This window comes from Sapajus apella, unplaced genomic scaffold, assembly GCF_009761245.1.
Source record: "Sapajus apella isolate SASKATOON/1434 unplaced genomic scaffold, GSC_monkey_1.0 scaffold102, whole genome shotgun sequence".
In the NCBI taxonomy this organism is placed as follows: domain Eukaryota; kingdom Metazoa; phylum Chordata; class Mammalia; order Primates; family Cebidae; genus Sapajus; species Sapajus apella.
In genome coordinates this window covers 2527686-2535026 of record NW_022437042.1, presented here as the reverse complement: position 1 = coordinate 2535026, position 7341 = coordinate 2527686, and the positions used below count along the sequence as shown (strand labels likewise).

Below are 7341 nucleotides of genomic sequence, written 5' to 3'. Positions count from 1 at the left end.
TGGATGTCACCTAAGTTTCATTATCTCTTATAAGGTTATAAACCCCATCCCCTTCCCTGCTTAAGTTTTGATTTCCCAATAACGAAACCTTCTTCCCTTTTATAGGCTGACTCCTCCTCTATATTCTGTTTGCATGAGCTGTGCAGTCTGTCACATCTGCAGGCTGGCTGCCAGTACTTAGATTTATCACACCTTGAAAATGGACCATTTAAAATGTTTTCTCACAAAATAAGATTTCAAAACATTATCCTCCCTTTATATAAATCCTTGGGATATCAACATACTGTGTGCATCAGTGGTCGTAGAAAACGAGGACCACTGAATCACTGTACATCACAGGAAAACAGAATGCCACTGTAGAAAACTGTCTGTGGCAGGCTGAGTAGTGATCCTCACAACATACTGGGATAACATAATGGTAAAATGGTAAAAGGGACTTTGCAAGTGTGATTAAGTTAATAATCTTGAAATGAGGTGATTGCTCTGGATTAGCCAAGGGGGCCTAATCTAATTATAGACTCTTCATAAAAGAGAGGCAGGAAGGTCAGAGTCAGAGAAGGTCATGTGACTATGGAAGCAGAGGTCAGAGAGTCACAGAGAGACGTGAAGATGCTATACTGCAGGCTTTGAAGACAGAAGAAGGAGCCATGAGCTAAGGAATGTAGGCAGCATCTAGAAGCTGGAAAATGACTGATTTTGAACTTCGATCTCCAAAACTGTATTGTATTAGTTGGTTTTGTGTTGCTATAAAGAAACACCTGAGATGGGATAATTTATAAATAAAAGAGGTGTATTCGCCTCACAGTTCTGCAGGCTGTATAAGAAGCATGATGACAGCATCTGCTTCTGGTGAGAACCTCAGAAAGCTTCTAATCATGGCAGATGGCAAAGGATGAGCAGCCATATCACATGGTGAGAGGGGGAGTGAGAGAGACAGAGGGGAGGCATACTATGTAAACAACCAGATCTCCTGTAAACTAATGGCATGAGACTCACTCATTACCATGGGGACAGCACCAACCTATTCAAGACGGATCCACCCCCATGACCTAAACACCTCCCAGTGGGACCTCCAACATTAGGGCTCACATTTCAACATGAGATTTGAAGGGGACAAATATCAAAACTATATCATATATGATAAATTTGTGTTGTTTTAAGCCACTAAACTTGTGATGATGTTATACCAGCCATAGGAAATTAACACTAATAGAGGGCAAATGACAACGATCAGGGGTTGGAAGTCAGAGAGTGTTGGAGAATAGTATGAGCATGGCTGCTGCATAAGGGTGTACTAAAAATATGAGACTCTAGTTTGGAAACAAGAAGCCTGAGAAGAGACTGTCTCAAAGTCTAAACCATTGCTGCTCTACAGAACTTTATTTGATGATGAAAATGTTCTGTATCTGCACTCTACAATATGGTAGCCACTAGCCACATGTGACTACTAAGTGCTTGAAATGTGGCTAGTACAATTAGGGAACTGAATGTTGTACTTTCTCTTTTTTTTTTTTTTTTTTTTTTTCTGAGACAGTCTTGCTCTGTCACCCAGGTTGGAGTGCAGTGGCACCATCTCGGCTCACTGCAAACTCTGCCTCCCGGATTCAAGCAACTCTTGTGCTTCAGCCTCCCGAGTAGCTGGGATTATAGGCATATATCACCATGCCCGGCTAATTTTTGTATTTTTAGTGGAAACGGGGTTTCACCATGTTGGCCAGGCTGGTCTTGAACTCCTGACCTCAAATTATCCACCCGACTCAGCCTTCCAAAGTGCTGGGATTACAGGCATGAGCCACTGTGCCCAGCCTACTCTTAATTAGTTTATATTTAAATTTAAAAATCCACATGTAGCTAATGGCTACTGTGTTAGACAGTTTTGTACCATTAAAAATAATGTGGATATGGTGACTCTGAACTTATTCATTCATTAAATTGTTCAATGCTAGAAAACTAGCTTGCCAAAAACAGTCTATGCCAAATTAAAGAAATATCAACACTTCTCTGGAGATCAGATTTCTTATAATCTCTGCCATAATATAACTAAAAACCTAGATGAGAAAAAGCATCTAAGCAGCATGAAAAATTGCTGTCATAAAACCCATGAACTTTACTTCATAGGAGATACATGGAGTCAGTCCTTGGTCAAACAGCTATACATTAGAAGAACCAAGAATACGCTGATCTCAGAACTTCTTCAAAAGCACAAAAATCCAGAACACACTTAGGGAAAAGACATAGGGAAGACATATTCCTACATGCCTCAGAGGTCCAGGGCAAAAACAGATGATCATAATGACCACCTGAGTCACAAGACAAGGTTATATTGTGTTCTGAATCATCTGTTTAAGAAGGCAAAGCAGGCCAGGTACAGTGGCTCACGCCTATAATCCCAGCACTTTGGGAGGCCAAGGTGGGCAGGTCACTTGAGGTCAGGAGTTCAAGACCAGCCTGGCCAACATGGTAAAACCCCATCTCTAATAAAAACACAAACATTAGCCAGGCATGGTGGTGGGCATCTGTAATCCCAGCTACTTGGGAGGTTGAGGAACAAGAATCGCTGGAACCTGGGAGGTAGGGGGTTGCAGTGAGCCAAGATCGCTACTGTACTCCAGCCTGGGTGACAGAATGAGACTCTGTCTCAAAAAAAAGAAGGCAAAGCAGTGAATAACTCAATATTTAAAAAAAAAAAAAAAAACTAAACAGAAGGAATGGGTAAATGCAAAACAAAACAAAAAGCTATCTTTCCACTTCCACAGAAAACCCCTTCTTTTATGGTTCTAGCCACTATGCTATGCCATCTACTCCAGCTCCTTGTCAGTCACTTATACACCAGATTGATCTGCACCACATGGTCGATAAATTATTTCAAATCCTCTCTCACCATTACCATCCACATTCTTCTCACTTCCAAATCTAGATCAAGTGAGTTGATCTACCATCACTGTTTCTATTTCTAGGCTTCTAAGCCCTGGTGGAAGAAATAACACAATGATATAGGCAGGAACATCTTGAAAAGCATGGTTTCCGTGGAATATTATGCAGCAGTTAAGTATGTAAGATACAAGCTGGGCACAGTGGCTCATGCCTGTAATCCCAGCACTTTGGGAGGCCAAGGTGGGTGGATCACCTGAGGTCAGGAGTTTGAAACCAGCCTGGCTAACATGGCAAGACCCTGTCTCTATTAAAAATACAAAAATTCACCAGGCATGGTAGTGGGTGCCTGTAATCCCAGGCAGGATTGGGAGGCTGAGGCAGGAGAATCACTTGAACCCGGGAGGTGGAGGTTGCAGTGAGCTGAGATCATGCCACTGCATTCCAGCCTGGGCTACAGAGCGAGAGTGAGATGTCATCTCAAAAAGAAAAAAAAAAAAAAAGTAAGATATCTATACATGCTGGTACAGAAAAATATTCCATACACATTAAATAAAAAAGCAAGTGATATCACACCCCCAGTATGGCTATAATCAAAAGGACAGATAGTAACAAGTGTTGGCAAAGATGTGGAAAAACTGGAAGCCTCATGTACTGCTGGTGGAAAAGTAAAATGGATTAGCCACTTTGAAAAACAATCCAGGAGTTCCTCAAAATGTTAAACATAGAGTTACCATATGACTCAGCAATTCTACTCCTAGATGCATACCCAAAGACATGAAAATATCTGTCCACACAAAAACTGGAACATGAATACTCATCGCCATGTTATTTATAATAGCCAAAAAGTAGGAACTACCCAAGTGTCCAAATGATGAATGGATAAACAAAATGTAGTATATCCACACAATGGATATACCAAGAGCAAGTTCTGGGTTGTTTTTTTTTGTTTTGTTTTTTGCCTATTGCCCAGGCAGGAATGCAGTAGCACAATCATGGCTCACTTCATCCTTGACCTTTCAGGCTCAAGCAATCCTCCCACCTCAGCCTCCTGGGTAGCTGGGACTATAGACACACACTGCTATATCCAGGTAATTTTTTGTATTTTATAGAGACAGGGTTTTGCCATGTTGCCCAGGTTGGTCTTGAACTCCTGAGCTCAAGTGATCCACCTGCCTCAGCCTCCCAAAGTGCTGAGATTACAGGTATGTACCACCATGCCTGGCCTCTAAAGGCAATTTTATTCAGCAATAAAAAGAATGAAGTTCTGAGTCGTGCCACAACATAGATGAACCTTGAAAACACTGTGCTAAGTAAAATAAGCCAGTCACAAAGATCACATATTCTTCCATTAATAGGAAAAGTCCAGAATAGGGAAATCTATAGCGACTGAAAGTAGATTAGTGGTTGTTAAGGGTTGAGGGATAAGGAAGGAGGCAATAGCTAAAGAATACAGGGTTTCTTTCTGGGGTGATGAAAATGTTCTAAAAATTGACTATGGCAGTGGTTGCACACATTCATGAATATACTAAAAACAACTGAACTGTACACTTTAAATGTGTGAATTGTATAATGTGCAAATTATAGCTCAATAAAGCTGTTATTTTTTTAAAAAGCAAGTGATAGAATAATACATGTACTATGAGTTCATTTATATAAAAACCAAAACTACATATGCACGTAATATAAACATTTGTGAATGTATGTAAATATATAGAACATGATTTGGAAGGATACCCACCCATCTGTTAGCATTGGTTGCTTCTGGGGAGAAAAGTAGGCTTGCCTTCTGTAACATCACACTTTCCTGTTTCTCCTCCTACCACCCTGGTTGTTCCTCCAAATTGCTTTGTAGGCATTCTTTCCTCTGCTCGTTCCTTTACAAACCACATTTAACTCTTCAGGCTCTCCTTGAGGTGATCATATGATCATATATTTCTCATGGTTTCAGCAACTCCTATCCATATCCTGGCTCATTCATTCAACAAATATCCACTGAGCACTTACTAAGTACCATGCTAGTTGCTAGACATTCAGCAGGACCAAGGCAAATAAGGTTGCCATCTCATGAAATTTATATTCTAGTGGTATTGTATATCATAATAAGCAAAACAATAAATGGACAGACAATTTCAGATAATGTTAGTGGTAGGGAGAAAATAAAACAGGATGATGGGCAGGCACCACAGCCATGCTGAACACCACGTCTTGCACTATGCCCCATGTTGCCGTCCACTGCACATGTTGCTCCCTGCCACCCGAGGCCCACGTGCTTGCCATGTCCTGTCCACCACCACTGCAGGCCACCTTGGGTGTCCCGCCCTGGCCCGTTATGGTTCTGGGCACCATGGAGATGGGGCGCTGCATGGATATGTCTGCTAGCGCCGCAGCAGTGCACACCTTCCTGGAGTGCAGCCACACTGAGCCAGACACGGCCTTCATGTACAGTCTGAGGCCATCCTGGGTGGCCTGGGGCTGGGACTGGGCAGCAATGACTGCAGAGTGAAATTTGTCACCAAGGCCAACCCTTGGGATAGAAAATCACTAAAGCCTGACAGTATACGGTCCCAACTGGAAATGTCATTGAAGAGGCTGCAGTGTCTCCGAGTAAACCTCTTCTACCTACATGCACCTGACCACGGCATCACAACGGAAGAGACTCTGTGTGCCTGCCACCAGCTGCACCAGAAGAGAAAGTTCGTTGAGCTTGGCCTCTCCAACTATGCCACCTGGGAAGTGGTCAAGATCTGTACCCTCTGCAAGAGCAGTGGCTAGATCCTGCTCACTGTGTACCAGGGTTGTACAATGCCACCACCCGGCAGGTGGAAACGGAGCTCTTCCCCTGCCTCAGGCACTTTGGACTGAGGTTTTACGCCTACAAGCCTCTGGCTGGGAGCCTGCTGACCAGCAAGTACCAGTATGAGAACAAGGACAGGAAACAGCCCGTGGGTCGCTTCTTTGTGAATAGCTGGGCTGAGACCTACAGGAATCGCTTCTGGAAGGAGCATCACTTAGAGGCCACTGCCCTGGTAGAGAAGGCCATGCAGGCTGCATATGGTGCCAGTGCCCCCAGCATGACCTCAGACACCCTCCAGTGGATGTACCACCACTCACAGCTGCAGGGTGCCCACAGGGACATGGTCATCCTGGGCACATCCAGCCTGGAGCAGCTGGAGTAGAACTTGGCAGTGGCAGAGGAAGGGCCCGTGGAGCCAGCTGTTGTGGAGACCTTTAATCAAGCCTGGGATTTGTTTCCCCATGAATGTCCCAACTACTTCCACTAGGCCCATCGTGGCTCAGGCTGCCCAAGGCTTTTCTGTCACCTCTTTTGTTCTCTCATGCTGACCAGTCTTGGCCTTAAGCTGACTTAGTAGGGTCCTTCTGCATCGTCTGGATCCATATGTTATTTTTCTAGCTTCCTGCCTTGCTCCCTGTTCACTTTACACTGTGAAAGGTGGGGATGGGTCCCACTTGGGCATTTCCTGTTGAATAAAGCAGGCATTTGACATGGTCACAGCCCAGGTCTTGAGTGAACCACCCCCCTCCTTCAAAACAAATAAAAGAAAAACAAAACCAGGGTGATGTGATGAGACACTGATCAGAGTAGGGGGCTACTTAGTTGGGATGACCAGGGAAAGCCTCTCTGAGGAGCTGACCCTAGAGCTGAGACGTGGATGACGAGAAAGATGATGAGAGAACATTTTACACAGGGTGCAAAGGCCATGAAGAGAGAAAAAAATTATAGCTGGAAGCATCTCAAACAAACAACATAGATCAGATATTTTGGTAGGGGCTGCTCTATCTTATTAGGTCAAAGGAAAGAGCTTGGACAATATACATAATGCAACTGGAAGCCATTGGAGGTTTTGAAACAGGCAGTGTCCTAGTCTGTTTTACATTGCTTTAACAGAATACCACAGACTAGGTAGTTCATAATAAACAGAAATTTGTTTGGCTCATGGTACTGGAAACTGGGAAGTCCAAGAACATGGAGCCAGCATCTGATGAGGGCCTTCACACTGCATCATGCCATAATGGAAGGCGGAAGGACAAGAGAGTGTATGAGTGAGGGAACAGGAAGAACCAAACTTGCTTTTATAACATAGCGACTCTTGCAATAACTAACCCACTCCTGAGATAATGACATTAATCTATTAATGAGGGTAGAGCCCTCATGACCTAATCACTTCTTTTTTTTTTTTTTTGAGATGGAGTCTTGCTCTGTCACCCAGGCTGGAGTGAAGTGGCACGATCTCAGCTCATTGCAACCTCCACCTCTCGGGTTCAAGCAATTCTCCTGCTTCAGCCTCCTAAGTAGCTGGGACTACAGGCATGTGCCACCATGCCTGGCTAATTTTTGTATTATTAGTAGAGACGGGGTTTCGCCACCTTGGCCAGGCTGGTCTTGAACTCCTGACCTCATGATCCGCCTGCCTTGGCCTCCCAAAGTGCTGGGATTACAGGTATAAG

The 7341-nt window shown here is 43.9% G+C and overlaps 1 pseudogene across 1 annotated transcript; it reads left to right on the top strand.

Moving 5' to 3' along the window:
• The first annotated feature begins 5149 nt into the window (after positions 1-5149).
• LOC116536599 lies at positions 5150-6410 on the top strand (annotated as a pseudogene). Its single transcript, XR_004262720.1, has one exon. The product of XR_004262720.1 is annotated as an aflatoxin B1 aldehyde reductase member 2 pseudogene (transcript).
• Positions 6411-7341: the final 931 nt, after the last annotated feature.